The 19,643-nt window shown below is 37.6% G+C and overlaps 1 protein-coding gene and 1 pseudogene across 2 annotated transcripts in view; one reads left to right on the top strand and one right to left on the bottom strand.

Annotated features, from left to right (window-relative positions):
- SYN2 (synapsin II) overlaps positions 1 to 19,643 on the bottom strand; it is a 124,811-nt gene that overhangs the window by 87,291 nt on the left and 17,877 nt on the right. The gene's annotated exons all lie outside the window — the stretch shown is intronic.
- On the top strand, positions 9,729 to 10,564 carry LOC308567905 (large ribosomal subunit protein uL6-like; annotated as a pseudogene). Its single transcript has 2 exons — positions 9,729 to 10,196; positions 10,422 to 10,564. The product of its transcript is annotated as a large ribosomal subunit protein uL6-like (transcript).

The following is a 19,643-nucleotide window of genomic DNA, read 5'->3' as shown; positions in this document are numbered from 1 at the left end:
CTCTACTGTGTTTATTGCTGCAATTTCAGTATAGTGATTATGAACAAGGGTATAAAATTGGACAAACTCAGATTTGAACTCCAGGTATCACTTACTAGCTGCATGACTTGGGCATATTACTTACCTTCCCTAAGCCTAATTTGACTTATTTGTAAAATGTGAGAAATACAGTATATACCCTCATAAGACTGATGAGAGGAGTAAACGAAATACTATATTAACACACTAAGTAAGCACTCCTTATATTGTTTTATTTACTGTGTAACTGACAAAATGCCTTGCACATAATTAGTGCTCCATAAATGTTATCATTTTTATAATATGATATAACTAAATTGAAGACTTTATATATGAAAAATAGTCTTAAAAGAATTCAAAGAATTTTGTAGTTAAAAGAAATAATAGGGCTTCCAGTCAAGATGGCAGAGTAGAAAAATGAGGTACTTCCATCCTTCCACAACATCAAAAGTACAACTAAACTACAGAACAACCATCATTCAGAATTGCCTGAAGTCTAGCTGAACAGAAGACCTGTAACTAAGGATATAAAGAAAAAGCCACATGCCCTGGCCAGTGTTGCTCAATGGTTAGAGCATTGGCTCAAGCACCAAAGGGTCATGAGTTCAATTCCTGGTCAAGGGCACATACCTGGGTTGCAGGTTCAATACCAACCCCTGGTCAGGGCATGTGCAGGAGGCAACCAAATGACATGTCTCTCGCATTGACCTCTCTCTTTCTCTCTCTTTCTTCCTGTCCCCCCTCCCTCTTCCCTCCCTTTCTCTTCCACTATCTCTAAAAAAAAAGCAATAGAAAAAAATATCCTCAGGTGAGGATTAAAAAGAAAAGTTAAAAGAAGCAGCCACATTAAAACTGGTAGGAGAGGTGGAAACTCCAACAGGCTGGTCCCACACCCATATGTGGCAGTTAAAAATTGGGAAGGATATCTCAGATACAGAGGTCCTCCCTGAGAAGCGAGGGATCCTATCCCCATATCAGGACCCCAGCCCATGGTTCCAGTGCTGACAAAAAACATCCCAATAACTTCTGACTGTGAAAACCAGCAGAGATTGTGGCTGAGTGAGAGAGAGGGCTTCTGGAGTTCCAGGCATTTCTCTTAAAGTGCCCATGTCCAAGGACTTACTCAGAATCATTCCCTTTGAGCTCCACCACTGGGGCAGCAGTTTGAAAGACACCAGGGACATACAAGGAAGAACTGAGTTGTCTGGCATCAAGGCAAGGGCTGGAGGGGAAGCATTCTCCCAGAGAGAAGTGCTGGCAGAGACCATTGTTCTTTTTCAGGGCCCTCCCCATACCGAGCCACTAGGCGAGCAACATATCTGAGTCTCCATCAACCAGGCCAACACTGTTCACCCTTCCCTGGTGATTCCCTGAGACCCTGACCCACCCAACTTGTGGGCTCACTCAAGACATTTCCAGTGGTTTTTCCATATAAACGGCATGTCTTGGCTCAGCTATGGACTTTTCTAAAATCTCTCAAAGGTTCACAAACCCTAAACAAGCAGCATCTGGCCTGGGCATGCCCTATACCCCTTGCTAATTGGCCCCAGTCCTGGTACTAGTGCCAGCCAGCCTGTTTGCAGCTTGACCTCTCCCAAGCACCTCCAAGCCCAGCACAAGTAGCAGCCATCTGCATATCACTTTGTAGCTCATGTCAGGTGACCTCAGGCAGGGCACAGGCCTGCAGCTAACCTTGGCTTACACCTCTCAGGGGGTTCCAGAGTATGCACACACAGTGGACAGCTTCAGACCACACTGAAGTACCATCCAATCACCTCCATGAGTGACACGCTTAAGGGGCAGATTCAGCAAGCACCAGAGCCCCACTAAAAGAGAGCCCTTCTCTGTGGGGTCAGCCCCTGCACAACAGATCCTCCACCGTGTCCCAGACAGTCCTCACAATCAATCAGCCTGGGGGTAAATCCCTCCCATTAATGTGCCAACAACAATCAAGGCTCAACTACAACAGGACGGTGCACACAGCCCACACAGGGGGCCCACTGGAGACACCCAGCTTGGGTGACTGGGGAGCATGTGCCACTGGGCCTTACTACATAGGGCTACTCTACCAAGATGGGGAGACATACCTAATACATAGAAACAAACACAAGGAGGCTGTCCAAATGAGGAGACAAAGAAACATGTCCCAAATGAAAAGACAGAACAAAACTCCAGAAAATGAACTAAAAAAATGGAGATAAGTAATCTACCAGATGCAGAATTCAAAACACTGGTTATAAGGATGCTCAATGAACTTAGAGGGGAAGAGTAGATAAACTTAATGAGAACTTCAATAAAGAGATAGAAAACACAAAAAAGAACCAGTCAGAAATGAAGAATACAATAATTGAAATGAAGAAGACATTACCGGCCCTGGCCAGTGTGGCTCAGTTGGTTGAAGCATCACCCTGTGCACCAGAAGGTGGTGGGTTCAATTCCCCATTGGGGCACATACCCAGGTTGTGGGTTCAGTCCCTGGTCAGGATGTGTATGGGAGGCAACCAATCTCTCTCTCTCTTTCTCTCTCTCTCTTTCTCTCCCTCCCCTTCTCTCTTCTCCTCCCCCTCTCCTTTCCTCTCCCTTTCAAATCAATGAAAATATATCCTTGGGTGAGGATATAAAATTATAAAATAAAATAAAATAAAATAAAATAAAATAAAATAAAATAAAATAAAATAAAATAAAATAAAATAAAATAAAATAAAAACACATTACAGGGAATTAACAGTAGAATAGAATGGATGAAGCAGAAGATCAAATCAGCAATTTGGAACATAAGAAAGCAGAAAACACCCAATTAGAAAAACTAAAAGAAAAAAGAATCCAAAAACATGAGGACAGTTTAAGGAGCCTGTGGGACAACTTCAAACGAACCAACATTCACATCACGGAGGTACTGGAAGGAGAAGAGAGAGAGCAAGGAACTGAAAACATATTTGAAAAAAATGACAAAAAACTTCTGTAATCTGGTGAAGGATATAGACATGCAAGCCCCTCACCAAGACACATCATAATTAAAATGCAAAAGATTAAAGACAAAGAGAGAATCTTAAAAGCAGCAAGAGAAAAGCAATTAGTTACCTACAAGGGAGCTCACATAAGACTGTCAGCTGATTTTCATCATTTTGAATATTTCTTGCCAGTCCCTTCTGACCTGCAAAGTTTCTCAACAGAAGGGACTGGCAAGAAATATTCAAAGGGATGAAAAGCAAGGACTTATAACCAAGATTGCCCTACCCAGCAAAGCTATAATTTAGAATTGAAGAAGAAATAAAGAGCTTCCCAGACAAGAAAAAGCTAAAGAAGTTCATCACCACCAGACCAGTATTACATGAAATGTTAAATGGCCTTCTTTAAGAAGGAAAAAAAATATTAAAAGTATGAATGAAATGGCAATAAATACATATATATCAACAATTACTTTAAATGCAAATGGATTAAATGCTTCAATCAAAAGACATACAATAGCTGAATGAATAACAAACAAGACCCTTACACATGCTGTCTAAAAGAGACTCACTTCAAATTGAAAGACACACACAGGCTGAAAGTAAAGGGATAGAAAAAGATATTTCATAAAAATAAAAGTGAAGGGAAAAAAGCTGGGGTAGCAACACTTATACCAGACAAAATAGACTAAAACAAAGGCTATAGCAAGAGACAAAGAAGGACCCAGAAATTCCACTTCTGGGTATTTATCTGAAGAAACCCAAAACAGTAAATCAAAAAGACATATGCATCTTTATGCTCATTACAGCATTATTTACAATAGCCAAGATATGGAAGCAACCTAAAGGTTCCTCAGTAGGTGAATGGATAAAAAAGTAGTACATGTCTACAATGGACTATGACTCAGTCATAAAAAAGAACAAAATCTTGCCACCAGCAACAATACCTAGAGGGCATTGTGCTGAATGAAATAAGTCAAACAGAGAAAGACAAATGCCATATGATTTCACTTATATGTGGAATCTAAAAAACAAATAAACAAACAATGAAAACAGAAACAGACTCATAGATACAGAGAACATTTTGACAGTTGCCAGATGGAAGGGCAGTTGAGGAGATGGGTAAAAAAGGTGAAGGGATTAAAAAGTACAATTTGGGCCCAGCCAGTGTTGCTCAGTGGTTGAGTGTCATTGGCCGATGAACAAAGAGATCACCAGATTGATTCCTGGTCAGAGTACATGCCCAGATTGTAGGCTTGATCCCCAGCAGGGGCGTGCAGGAGGTAGCCAATAGATGTTTCATTCTTATTGATGTTTCTATCTCTCTATCCCTCTCCCTTCCTCTCTCTCCAAAATCAATTTTTTTAAAAAAGAAGTATAACTTGGTAGTTACAGAAGAGTCATGGGGATGTAAAGTACAGCACAGGGAATAGTAAATAACATTGTAATAACTATGTATGGTGTCAGATGGGTAGTACTAGATTTATCGGGGTGATCACTTTGTAAGTTGTATAAAAGTTTAATCACTGGGTTGTACATCTGAAACTAATATAATATTGTATGTCAACTGTAATTGAAAAATTAAAAAAATATTTTAAAAATAATGAAATCTGATACTATCCCCTTAGGAAAGTAAAACACAGCAAACATTAATTGCCCCATTTTAAAAAGGCATAGTGAGGCTAAATCTTTCACTTGGGGGGGGGAGGGGCTCACAGAAAATGCTCAGTCCACTACAGACAAATAATGGGCATTTTGCCTTTAGGACAGTAGCAAAAGGTTAGACTACACAAAGTATATACCCAATAGAAGGTTTCACAATCAAGTACCAAGGAAATTAAAACACTCTCACACCAGAGTTATTTGCTAACTTATTGAATCATCTTTAAATCTGAGCAGTTTAGAGCAAAAAGCATGTTAGTAGCTCTCTTCAAATTACAGAGAACATTCACATACTGCCTCGTTAATACCTACAATGACCAAATGAGAAAGGCATCAGAACTTTCCCACTCATTTTACAAACAAAAGCAATGTCTTAACAAATCATGCAAATGATTCTGATGAACACTCAAGCTTGAGAACCACTGTCCCTGTCCATCACTCTCATCCTATCTTCTTTTGTCTCTCTATTCAACTTGGATTCCATGACCTAGTATTTCCATAACTGTCCTTTCCCTTTCATCCTCTCCACCTCATAAAACCTCAAAAACCTTTGATAAGCTCAATTATCCACCTTTGCTAAGGAAAGCCAGTAAAAAACAAACAAAAAACCACACCAAAAAACACACACCCAATAAAAACAATAGAAACAAAAGAAAGATTGGCACCTCAACAAGGCCTTCAATGGTCAATAAATCGTGTTTTTGGTCAAAAGACAATGATCATTTCAAATCTTATTCATTCTCCTCAAAGAGCACCCTTTCCTCCCCCCTTCCTTCTTCATTCTCAGTAGATGACCTAACCTCCTACTTAACAAAGAAAATAGAATCCACCAGAGAGATACATCCTCAACTTGCTACCATCTAATATACACAACTTCCTGTATCTTCACCCATATTCTCCTCCATCCCTTCTGTTAAAATAATAAATCAGGTGAACCTCCTCTTATTTAAGACAAAAACAACCTGTGAGCTGGACCTCATTTCCTCTTTCTCTTAAAGGAAAGTCACATTATCAGTTATTCTCCCCTCTCCATATTATTTACCATTTCCTTAATTGTGGCACATAATTGGTACCTTAGTATATATAATGAAATACCATACCATCATAAAAAAAATAATAAGGTAGTTATTTCTGTCTTCTTGTGGAACAGTTATAAAATACAATACGCTTTCCTGAAGTTCAAACCCATATACCCACCTGCCCATAGTCATCCTCTACTTAGATAGATGTCTCCTAAGTATTTCAAATACAACATGTCTAAAATAACTCTCATCTCCTAAAATCTGTTCCTTCAGGCTCCTCCAGTGTTCCTCATCTCAGTAAACAGACCCCGTCTACCCAGGTACCCAATCAGAAACCTAGTTGACATACTTTGCTACCTCCCTTTCCTTCATCTCCCGTCTAATCAATCATCAAGCCCTGATAATCTTACCTGTTAAGTATTATATTATTCCACCTCTCTCTCTCTCTCCACTGCCACTATTTTTGTCTAAGCCACCATCATCTCTTACCTAAGTTTCCACAATAGCCTTTAAAAAAAATTTTATTGTATTTATTGGTATGGCATTGGTTAATAAAATTATATAGGTTTCAAATGTACAATGCTATAATACATCATCTGTATATTGTATTGTATGTTCGCCGTCCAAAGTCAAGTCTCTTTCCATAACCATTTATCCCTTTTTTACATTCTTTTACCTCCCCCACCTCCCTTTCCCTCTTGTAATCATATATGGTTGTCTGTGTCTATGAGTTTGGGGGGGGGTGTTTGTTTTGCTTAATCCTTTCACCTTTTGCACCCAGCCCCACTACTCCCACCCCCGGAAAGTACTACGCTAAGTGAAACAAGCCAGTCAGAGAAAGAAAAATACCATATGATTTCACTTATATGTGGAATCTACTGAACAAAATAAACAAAGAAAATAGAAACAGACTCATAGATACACAATAGCCTTTTTAATGGTTTCCCAGCAAACATTTTTCCCCTCTTCCAATCCAGTCTCCACTAGATTACAGCCACAGCAATGATTTCAAAACAAGCATCTAACCATGGCTCTCTTCTATCAAAACTGTTATAACTTCCAATTTCTATTAGAATAAAGTGCAAAATCCTTAGAAAAGTCTAGAAGACTGTGTATGACCTAACCTCTGTTTAGTCTCATTTCAAACCACTCTCCCCCTCTCTACATTCCAGTCACATAGGGCTGTATTTCTTCAAACTATGCTCTTTCCCTTTCAGGAGCTAAACAGATGTTCTTTCTCCTGGAATGTTGTGCTCCTCATTTGTCTTGCCAACTCCTATTCATCCTCAGGTCTCAATTTAAATGTAATACCCTCAGTGAAACCTTTTCCAACCACTCAGATTTGGTCAAGCCAATTTTAATACCCCCCAATTTACCAGATATTTATTCATTTATTTATTCAACAAACATTTATTGAGCACCTAAACTATGCCAGTTGCTGAGCTAGGTGCAGAGAATATAACTGTGAACAATAGTGACATCTCTTTCCTGACTAAACTTATATCCTAGTGGAAAATATAATCATTAAACAAATGATTATTTAATTACAGTTGTAATAAATACTATTAAGGAGAAGTGCAGGGTGCTTTGATAATGAATGAATATCTGATAAATGGGGGAACTCAAATCCAGGTCTTCTGACTTCAAAGTCTATGCTTTTTTCCCACTACACTCTACTGTAAATTCAAGCTTCACTTTTATTTCTAAGTATAACTGATTATAACTTTTTTCTTCTTAACTCCAGCAGATTCAAGTTCTGCACAGTACTCTCCCGTGACTCTGCGAGGCAACCCTAAGCTCACCACCACTCAACATGGCAGTATTGCAACTCCACAGGGCCCACAATCAGATCACTATGAACACTGTTCTGGGAGTGGGGTAGGGACTATGGAGGTAAACGACATAAAAAAATAGTTACAATACAGTGCAGGACTATGTGCAGAGGACTATGGGAACATAAAAGATGGAAAGATTAATTCTGTCTGTAGCAATAACCTAAGTGGAAGTATTCTGTATAATGTAAAACATTACTCAAATAATTATAATTAGTGGTTGCAGTAGTGTACTGATCTCTAAGCAATGGAATCCTTCAAGGACAAAAAACATCTATTCAAATAGAAAAACAGTATAGCCATTTACTTATTTAACCCAGAAAAAAACTAAAATATATTTTCCTCACTCTTAGCATCTCATTATAATTCATTTTACAAACAAAATTCTATTTGTAACAAAGAAAAAATTAATTTATGTATTTTACTTTTTTATATACTCTTATTGCATCACTAAAATATTTAAAATCTGACATTTCTAATTATTAAAATCACATCTCAGTCACTGAGTTGTGACTGAAGTTAAAAAAAAAATGAAAATACTAAATGCAGTAAACTTCATTTAAATTCATTTTTAGCACAGATTTTGTTACACTACAGGTACATCCCCCTGGTGGTGGTACAGTGGAATGACACTGAATTGAAAGGGGACATGACTTTTTTTTTCATTGCAGTTTAAATTCAATATTATTTTGTATTAGTTTACGGTGTACACCATATTGGTTAGACAATCATTTTCATTTTAAAAAGTGTTTCCCCTCATATTTCCAGTACCCATCTGGCACCATACTTATTATAGTATTATTGACTATATTTCCTATGTTGTACATTACACCCCCATCACTATCTTAAAACTACCAATCTGTACTTCTCAATCCCTTCACCATTTTCATCCAGTCCCCCAATGCCCCTCTCTTCTGGCAGCCCTCCAGTCTGTTCTCTGAATCTATGAGTTAGTTTCTGTTTTGTTTATTCATTTATATTGTTCTTTAGATTCCACATATAAGTGCACGACATACGGTATTTGTCTTTATCTGACTTATTTCACTTAGCATAATACCCTCTAGGTCCATTTATGTTGTCACAAATGGTAAAATTTCATTCTTTTTAATGGCTGAGTAATATTCCATTATATATATATATGTATCATAGCTTTTTCATCCACTCTTCGCTTGATGGGGCACTTGAGTTCCTTCTATATGTTGGCTATTGTAAATAACACTGCAAAGAACACAAAGGTGAATACAGCGGTACCTCGGTTTTCTAATGTAATCCATTCTGGAAGACCATTTGAGTTCTGAAACGTTCAAAAACAGAGGGATCAACAGCCAACAGCTAGGCCTCAGGATCTTGCACTCAGCAGAAGCTGGGTAGCATGTTAGACTTCCGAGGTGTGTTGGAAAACCGAAGCATTTACTTCCGGGTTTATGGCATTCATAAACAGAAATGTTCGTCAACAGAGATGTTCAAACACCAAGGTACCCCTGTATATTCTTTTTTAATTAGTGTTTTGGGTTTCTTTGGATATATACCTAAAAGTGGAATCACTGGGTCATCAGGCAGTTCTATTTTTAATTTTTTGAGGGCCCTCTGTACTGTTTTCCACAGTGGCTAAACCAATTTGCATTCCCACCAACAGTGCACGAGGGTTCCCTTTTCTCCATATCCTTGCCAGCACTTGCTATTTGTTGATTTATTGATGATAACCATTCTGACTAGTATAAAGTGATATCTCATTGTGATTTTAATTTGCTTTTCTCTGATGATTAGTGAAGTTGACCATCTTCCCATATTTCTATTGGCCATCTGCATGTCCTCTCTGGAGAAGTGTCTGTTTAGGTCCTTTGTCCATTTTTTAATTGGATTGTTTGTTTTTTGGTGTTGAGCTGTATGGGTTCTTTATAAATTTTGGATATTAACCCCTTATCATATGTATCATTGGTAAATATGTTCTCCTTTTTTCATTTTGTTGATAGTTTCCTTTACTGTGAAAAACAGCATACAACTAGTACTCAATAAATATTTGCCATATTATTATCTTTTTCAGCTCTAAAGTCTTATCAATTCTATATATCCAATGTCATAGAGCACAATAAAATATAGAATATCTGTATTATAGGTATTGTTCTTATTCCTCAATACCAGGAATATGCTAAAATTCACAAAAACCACAACTGGGTAGACTTATAGTTAAAAGGGATACCAGTTTCTCATCTAGAAATCTCAGTGAAGCCTTACGGCTACAAGAATGTAATGACGAAAGATGCTTTCTCTTCGCCGCATCTACTGCGAGGATGAAGACCATTCTCAGCAATCAGACTGTCTACATCCCAGAAAACGTGGACTTCACTATGAAGGGATACAGTTATTGTGAAGGGCCCCAGAGGCATCCTGTGGAGGGACTTCAACCACATCAATGTAGAACTCAGTCTCCTTGGAAAGAAAAAGAAGAGGCTCCAGGTTGACAAATGATGGGGAAATAGAAAGGAACTGGCCATGGTTCACACTATCTGCAGTCACGTACAGAACATGATTGAGGGTGTTACACTGGGCTTCCATTACAAGATGAGGTCTGTGTACATTCATTTCCCATCAACATTGTTATTCAGGAGAATGGTTCTCTTGTTGAAATCAGAAATTTCTTGGGTGAAAAATATATCCGCAGAGTTCAGATGAGGCCAGGAGTTGCTTGTTTGGCATCTCAAGCCCAGAAAGAAGTTGATTCCTTTTTCTTTTTTTTTTCTTTTTTTAATATTATCTCTATTGATTTCAGAGAGAGAGAGAGAGAAACATCAATGATGAGAGAGTCATCATTGATCAGCTGCCTCCTGCACGCCCCCAACTGAGGACAGAGCCCACAACCAGGGTATGTGCCCTGATTAGGAATTGAACTGCAATCTCCTGGATCCTAGGTCGATGCTCAACTGCTGAGCCATGCCCAGCCGGGCAGAATTCTTGAAGGAAATGACATTAAACTTGTATCAAATTCAGCTGCTTTGATTCAGCAAGCCACAAAAGTTAGAAACAAGAATATCAGAAAATTGTGGATGGTATTTATGTTCCTGAAAAAGGAATCGTTCAGTAGGCTGATGAATAAGATCTAAGTTGTCCAGCTATAGAAACACCAAGATGCCGAATGATTTGTCACACTTATTTGCGATATTTTAAAGATGCAATAAAAGCCTTGTGTTGGAAAAAAAAAGAAAAAGAAATCTCAGTCGCTTGACATACTTCTATAAAACTAGATGATCATGATTCAAGATAAAAGAGGACTCTTATTTTTGATGGGTTCTAATGCTTAACCAAATGTCTTCATCAGATTCCAAACATCTTATACCTATTTCCCCCAGTTATTTTCTCTAACGGAATGAAAAATAGTTGCACAGAATTATTTTGACCACAGAGCAAAATAATTTTAGACAGTTACTAAATTTTCTGTCACATTTCTGGAACCCTTTCCTTTTCCATAGGATCTTATTTCAAGTCTTTCAATATCCTAATTACTGAGGCAGTGAGAAAGACAAATATATATTCCACCAGGAGTCTGAGCAAATTTGACTTGAAGAATTCCCATTCTTTTTTGCTTTTGCTCATGCTGTTCATTTTCATGCCTTTACCTGTCCTCATCTGAATCCTACCTATCCTTTAAGGTTCAAATTATACTTCTCTTCTGACCCTCTGATTTCATTCCACCATATGACTTTGTGAGTTGAGCATGAGGGTTATCAGCATCAGCGTACTAAGAGAGGAAACTATAACTCAAAGGCTAAAAGATTTGGTCAAGTTTAGAGGTGGTAAGTGGCAGTGATATGATTTTATAAATCCACTGAAACATCAGTGGTCAGGTTTAACTATAGGAAAACATAATGACAATTTAGCGCTAAGAACATCTAGGCCACCAATCTGGACTATTCTGATTTTTTAAAATCCAGTTGATTTCAAATAGGTACAAAGATAAAAGTAAATCTATCTCTTACTGAGCCCAGTGTACTCATTTCAAATATATTAAAATAAAGGCTCAGAAAAGCTTGTGTAGAATCACTTTTTCTGTAAGAAGTGTTACACTTGCAAGTATAAACTAGGCAAAAATATAATTTACTAATTCACATATTTAAAAAGTCCTGGTTTTGAGCTCAATAGATTTTAGGAGTTCAAAGAACCTGGTTCCTCTTCATCTCTATTTTAGCTTCATTCCTAAGAAGAACTTCTCCTGAGGACCCCAATCTTACATCCTCCCAGGTTCATGTCAAGTATAAAAAGAATACATATCTTCTCTTAAAAACTGGTCAAAAGTCAGAGTCATGCATCCAAACTGAGATTGGTGCCCATTCCTAACTCAATCTCCATGATCAGAAGAATATAATACTACTCTAATTAGTAGTCATGAATCACATGCCCATTCTTGAAGTCAGGGATGAGGTGGGCTCTGTCCAAAGCACAAGGCCTGAGTTCTGGGGAGAAGATGGCTCCCCAGAGGAAAATCTGGGCACTGGAATAAAAAGAAGGGGAAATGGCCCTGGCCAGTGTGGCTCAGTTGGTTGGAGCTTCGTCCTGTACACCAAAAGGTCGTGGGTTTGATTCCCAGCCAGGAAGCATACACCTAGGTTGCAGGTTCAGTCCCTGACTGGGGTATGTACAGGAGGCAACCAATTGATGTTTCTCTCACATTGATGTCTCCCTCTCTCTCTCTGCCTCTCCCTCTCTCTAAAAATCAATAAATATGTCCTCCAGTGAGGATTAAAAAGGGGGAGGGAATGGACTTTGGGGGGGGCAAAACAACAAAAATCTGCTATCATATAACTAATTAAAGTCATATCTGGGACCAGAACTTGCATTGTGACTTTCAATTCAGTGTTCTTTCTATTATACTATGCTATCATACTATACTATTCTTCCTAGAGGAAGAAACTATAAAAGATTATCTCAATCAGCTCTAAACCTTGAATTATCTGAAGTTTAAAATATTTTGCTTTGCCTCCTAAAAGCTATTTTCATGAAAAGATGGCTTCACAAGACTTTCCAGGAAATAATTCTGCTCCATGTGGAGAGTTTCAGCACCACTTTTCAAGATGATCTTGGCCTTATGCTCTGCCTCCCATCTATATCTGGCAGGACCAGCTATATAAAGTAGGGGGTTAATCTATAAGATTGAATACTAGGAGAATCAAAGGTTCACAGCCCAGATCTCTACCCTACTTCTTGTTAATATCTTTTAAAAGTCTACCACCAAATTCAATTGAATTTGGGAGGCCTATCAGGCTACAAGTTTTCCTAAAGAAATACAAACAGCCTAGGAAAAGAACAAAACACATTTTAATTTAACCAATATTTAATGAATGTGAAGCAAATAAGCTAGGCATTTTGGGTATAAGAATGAGCAAGAAAAATCCTTGCTTTAGAGGAGTTTGCAATTTGGAGGCAGACATGGGAATATCACAAAATTGAGGGGAGAATTAAGTAAGATAATAAATGTGAAAGCATTTTGTGAACTCTAAAATAGAATACAAATGCTAGGTATTAGTTACAAAACTTTCAATGTTTAATTATTTAACAAAATGTACTGACATGTGCCAGGTGCCATCTTAAATACAATGGGGAGATAAGAAAAAAAAAAACATGGTCCATAACTTCAAAGTCCAACACTAATATACAAATAAAGAGTATAAAACAATTTACTACTAAATTATTTGGAAATTACTATATATGTTTGATAGAACAGAGAAGACAATGATCAATGATAGCTTAAAGGAGGAAGAAATTGAGCTAAGTCTTGTAAGAGAGGTAGGTTTAGCTAGGGAAGAACAGAATAAATGCTGGGGAGGAAGATAAAACATTAAGGCCAAATATAACAAATTTCAAAGCAAGACAGTATGCCTAGACTTGAGGCAGAGCATCAGCGACTGGGGGTACCTGAATTGAGATTGCCATGATGAAAGCAGGGTTTTAGAAGAAAAACTCCTGGCAGCATTTACAGTCTAAATTGGCAGGAGAAAGACTAGAGGGAAGGACACCAACTAAAAGGCTGTGGCCCTAATCCAGAACATGTTCTCCTTCACTGGTTGTTAAAATCGTGACTGGCAGCAAGATCTGTAATTTCTGGAAAGCCACTTACTTCTCAGGCAATAATTCTGAGTCTTTCCCAGGGTTTTTTCCTGTGCTAACCTTGCTAAACCAATCACTGGACTGTATAGAAGCTTCTATTTCACATTTCTCATAATCTCAGGGCAGAAAAGGAGGCAGACATGGGAAAATCACAAGATTGAGGGGAGAATTAAGTAAGATAATAAACGTGAAAGCATTCTAATCCAATGTAAAAGTCCTCAACATGGATTGGGGAAGTCATCCACTGGCAAACACACTTCTGCTTAAACACTTCAGCCTAAGAAATGCTCATTTCACCAAAGCCACCGTCCCTGAAAACAACTGAAGTCATATATATCAGCTCCTTGCAGGAACACTTGGTTGGCCAGAGTCCTGGGAAGTTCTTCATATGGGAAGGCTAGCGTTTGCCACTGCTAGAGTGGAAGGAGGAATAACATGATCCCGCAGCTTTTGACAGAGATTCATGCCATACCCAGTAGTGTCTGGCTGCAGGGAGGCAGGTCTGAGTCAGTCTGTCAGGCAATGAAATCCTCACTCCATCTGCTCTGAGGGAGTTGTCTGCCAAGTTTGATGCCTGGACACATGAGCTTCCACTCTCACACCCAGTACTTTCTCCTCTAAGAAGTAAAACAAAATCTGTTTCCAAGCTTCATCTTTTTTCCTCTTCCCAAAGCCCCGCTCTAGGAAATCACCTGTCAACTATAGGTTATAGAACAGAATAGAGAAGCACATATTCCCCCTAATAACTACAAATAGGCAAGATGACTATAATACAACATACATTGAGCAAAGGTTGCCTGGCTTTTCCATTGTTACCACATTAGTTCCTTGCTGACACTTGATTCTCTTCCTTTATTCCTATATCTTTCTTTCATTCCCTCCTTTTTTGAATGAAATACTGACTATATTTAAAAATGTGATGTATGCAAAAACTGTAAAACTTAATAATAAAAAGAAAACACTCATGGACCTACCACTCACTTTAGGAAATAGAACTTACATTGGTAATAACTTACCATTAAAGCTCTCTACCACACCCTCCCGCCTCACCTTGGCGTCCATCAGAAATAGTCATGAACCACAAAATGCCAATGATGGACCACAACTACAACGGTGATCCTATAAGATTATAATGGAGCTGATAAATGCCTATCACCTAGTAGCTGTGATAACATCATAGCACAATGCATTACTCACGCGTTTATGATGACACTGGTGTAAACAAACCTAACGCACTGCCAGTCATAAAAGTATAGCACATACAATTATGTACAGTCTTTAATCCTTGATAATGACAATAAACGACTATGGTACTGGTTTGTGTATTTACTATACTATACTTTTTATTATTACTTTAGAGTGTACTCTGTACTCTTTCTTAGTTATAAAAAAAGGTTTCCTGTAAAAAAAGTATGTCGTCGAGTTCCACCCTGGCAGCCTCGTGCATCTCATGCTTACCACTTCTCTTAATTGCATCATTTGCTCCTGTGCTTGATTTAATCTCATTGTAGCCTAGGAGCAATGGGCAATACCATCTAGCCTAGGTGTGTAGTAGGCTATACCATCTAGGTTTATGTAAGTACACTCTATGATGTTCACACAACAAAATTGCTCAACAATGCATCTCTCAGAACACAGTCCTGCTTTTAAATGGTGCATAACTGTAATCACTATGCAGAATTTTGTTACCATTCATCTCTCCTATTCAGCAGCACTAGATTAATTTGCTAATCCAAAGACCTCCTACTTTTCCACTCCAAAGTCTACTTTCACTGCCTTTTCTGTCTGCAACTACACACTCACCAGTCCTTCTCTCATCAAATTCCAATCATCTTTAGGAAGCTGAATCCCCATGAAATCATTTCATTATCATTATCAAGTATTATGTACTATATGCGACTATATGTGCTATACTTTTATATGACCTGCAGCTGAACAACCAAAAAAACGAAAAACTTTGCCTCTTCGTTTTCTCATCTGCAATATAGGGCTACCACTACCTAGTATACAGTAGAAGATTAAGTGACCTTCACCTAGCACAAAGGTAGAAGTTTAAATAATATAATGTGTGTAAAGGCCTTTAGCAGGGTAGTAGCACAGAGCAGTTGGTGAAATAATATGAGGCACCTTCCAACTCTCTCTGCATAATGTCAGAAGATCTACCAGACACACTTTGCAAAAAGCCCCAGCTATAAACCAAATGCTATCAAACCAAATCTAGCAATACATAAAAAGTATTATATATCATGAGTGAGATTTATCCCAGGAATAGAAAGTTGGTTCAACATATGAAAATCAGTCAATGTAATATACCATATTAATAGATTAAAATACAAAAACCACATGATCATCTCAATAGACAGAAAAAGTGTTTGACAAAATCCAACACCCTTTCATCATAAGAACACTCAGTAACCGAGAAATCAAAGGGCATGTATAAATAAACTAACGCTATGATTTAAAGCTTGCAGTAAAAATGCCAAACTGGTACTTTGGAACCAGTTTATTCTTACTTGTGCTAAGTAGAAATGTGAAGGAGTTAAAATGTCTTATCTGGCCTGGCCAGTGTTGCTCAGTGGTTGAGTGTAGACCCATGAACCAAGAAGTCACCAGTTTGATTCCCGGTGAGGGGACATGCCCGGGTTGTAGGCTTGATCCCCAGTAAGAGGCACGCAGGAGGCAGCCGATAGATATTTCTCTCTCACTGATGTTTCTGTCTCTCTATCCCTCTCTCTTCCTCCCTCTCTCTAAAATAAAAACATATTATTTTTTCTTTTTTCTTTTTTTTTAAACATATTTTTTTTAAATGTCTTATCTAATAATTTGTTGATTATATAGTTACTACTTTTATTTTTATCCCATTCTTTGTTTTAACTCATGCGGTAGTGATGTCCTATACTTTTTGATCAAACAAGTTCATGGTGAAAATTAAAATTTTAAATTTCTTTTAAGGAACTCTTAAAGAGTAAGTTATATTTTGTCAGTGGTAAAGAAAAGCTTAACATTTGGGAAAACTTTGTCTGACATAGTAGTAATTGTGTGAAAAGGGTAAGTTATATCAAAATGAGAATGTCTTATAATTAGAAATAAAAAGCTAAAGGATATTTCCTTCAGTTAAGTAGTATAACTGGAACTTTTTACTGTTAAACATGGCTTTTATACATGCGTGGTCTGATAATTTTACTCACTGTCAGTATTTAATAGCTTATTAACATTTTCTTCATCTCTGATGATGAATTTTAAATTACAGAAATTGTCCAACAGTTTTAATTTAAAAATTAAAGTAGATGTTGAAATAAATTTGATATTTTACAAGGTAAAAAAGTGAAAAGATGGTTCACTGAAAGGAAGAAAATATTTGCAACTCAACAACAAAAAGACCCAATTTAACCAACCCAATTCAAAAATGGGAAAGGATTTAAATACACATTTCTCCAAAGAAGATATGTAAATAGTCAATAAGCCCATGAAAAGATGCTCAGCATCATTAATCAGTAGGAAAATGCAAATCAAAACCATAATGAGATACTACTTCACACACACTATGACGGCTATACTTTTTTTTAAAAAGGACAATAACAAGTGTTGTTGAGGATGTGAATAAAATAGAACCATCTTTCGTTCTTGGTGGGAATTTAAAATGGTGCAGCCATGCTTTAAAATGGTTTGGCAGTTCCTCAAAAAAGTTAAACATAAAATTACTATAGAACCCAGCAATTCCACTCCTGGGTATATACCTAAGAGAACTGAAAACACATGTTCACATAACAACTTGTACACAAATGTTTATAGCAGCATTATTCATAATATCACAGAAGTGGAAACAACCCAAATGTCTATCAACTGGTGAATGGATAAATAAAAGGTATATCCATACAGTGGAATATTGTATAAAAAGGAATAAAATTTCATAGAAAGGAACTAAGTATTAATATATTCTACAACGTAGATAAACCTTGAAAATATTATGCTAAGTGAAAAAAGGCGGACATAGAAGAGGAAAGGTCACATGTTGTATAATTTCATTTACATGAAATGTCTACAACAGGCAAATTCACAAACAAAAAGTAGATAAGTGGTTACCAGGGTCTGAAGAAAGGGGGCATGAAGAATGACAGCTAATGGGTATGGGATTTATTCCTGGAGTAATGAAGATGTTCTGGAATTAGATAGCTAGTGGTGACAGTTACACAATCTTGTGATATACAAACACCAATGAAAAGTTCACTTTAAAAAGGTACTTTTATGGTATGCAAATTATATCTCCTTTAAAAAAAAAAAAAAAAAAGCCCAGGCTACACTTTATATTAGTCTCACTCCCTACTCTGCCTCACATCTGGAAATTATCTCAATTCACCGCTCGCTACAGCATAATCTTTCATTCCCAAAGTAAGGTAAGTACTAGAATTACTTACAACTCTACTCTGCATACTTTATGGTTACTCTTCTGATCAAGTGTTGATTCTCCAAAACCTCTTTTCTGACCTTGCTGCCTAAAGTCCTCTCCCTAAACATTTTTCCACTGAGCTACAAAATTGCTATGACTCAAATAGCACAATTATTCTGCTGTCAGTCATGAAGGGGGAGAAACATGACACAAAAATTCAAATCCTCATTTTCACTTTTTAGCTATAAGTAACTTTGGGGAAGTTACTTAACCATCTGCTCATATGTAAAATGACAATAACATCTCTTTGGAAGGGTAAGAACTCAATGAGATAATGTACGTAAAGTGCCTGGTCAAAGTAACTTTTTTTTATCAATGTCAATTCATTCCTTCTTACTGTGTTGTAAAATGGATGAAGTTGATATTGTCCCCAACTGGGCAGGTACTGTGCCCCAATCTGAAACCTGTCCTCAACCAGGACAGGATTCATGACATCTAGGGACATCTCAAAGGTACAAATGATAAAAAGAGCGCAAATGAGTAAAACATCCATTTTAATTGGGAACCTGAGTCCCAACCTACTGCAATTCACAGGGTCATTATTCAGGCTCTGAGCCTCTAGGCAGGGAGATGGTGTTTGACAGGAGGATGGAAAGGCACGCTGCTCCAATTACCGCAAATGGAATTCATCACAAATAAACATATGTTTCCGGGAAAGAATGAGGTGATCTGTTATGGAGAAGAGCTGGGAAGCCTGAGCCACAAGGCTGACTCTAATTCTTTACACAGGAGGTAAAATTACCATCTCGCCACATCCACCACTCATGATGAGTTTAAATGGTAAGGACACCACTGAGTCTATTACAATGTGGAAATGTGCTGCCTATCAGCAGAGCCTCCCCCACTCCCCTTCCCTTTTGTTTTACACAAACATTTACACATATACACAAAACTGAGCCAATTAAGAAGAAATTAATGTAGACCCCAGGTAACCAAGGCTCTCCCTAATCAAAAACAATTGCCAAGAACTAGCATCCAAACACTGCTATGTGGATCGGGGGTCCTGAGTCTAGAGGAACACAACATTTATTAAGCAGTGCTAATTCAAATGATATTTCCAATTTCTCACTAGTCCTCATCACTATAACATTCAAGTCTCTTTACTAAGTAGCCCAGTGACCCTCCCAACCTCATCTCCTAGCATCTCTCATTCCCCTCTTCATCACTCAAAATATCTGCACCAAGGACACAGTATTTCCAAAATAGCAATGTCTTTTACGCCTTCTTGCTTCATTCCTCTATTTGAAATGCCTTATTCCCTCTAATCTTCTAATCCACTTAGTTAACTTCTTTCTACCCTTGAAGTCCAGCTCAGATGTCTCCTCTGACCCTTCCCAGCCCACTAAATTAATTATAGGCAAAATTAATTATGCTCCATCTGGTCCCTCATGGTGGTCAAAGAATAGATAGCATGAAGGCCTTTTATGTATGTTTTTTAATGTTAAGGATGAAAATTTTGCTCATTTAGTTTTGCCACTCATATTTCACAAAGTTTTCAGTTTTCACAAAGTGATACTTTCAATTACTACAGATTGTCTACTCTAGTGGATTTCAAGTATATATTTGTCATATAATCCTTTGCTTTAATTAAAATCTCAGAAAGAAGCTCAATAGG

Source organism: Miniopterus schreibersii (assembly GCF_964146895.1).
Source record: "Miniopterus schreibersii genome assembly, chromosome: 15".
Taxonomy (NCBI): Eukaryota; Metazoa; Chordata; class Mammalia; order Chiroptera; family Miniopteridae; genus Miniopterus; species Miniopterus schreibersii.
The sequence above is the reverse complement of the archived record's forward strand: the minus strand, read 5'-3'. Positions and strand labels throughout refer to the sequence as shown.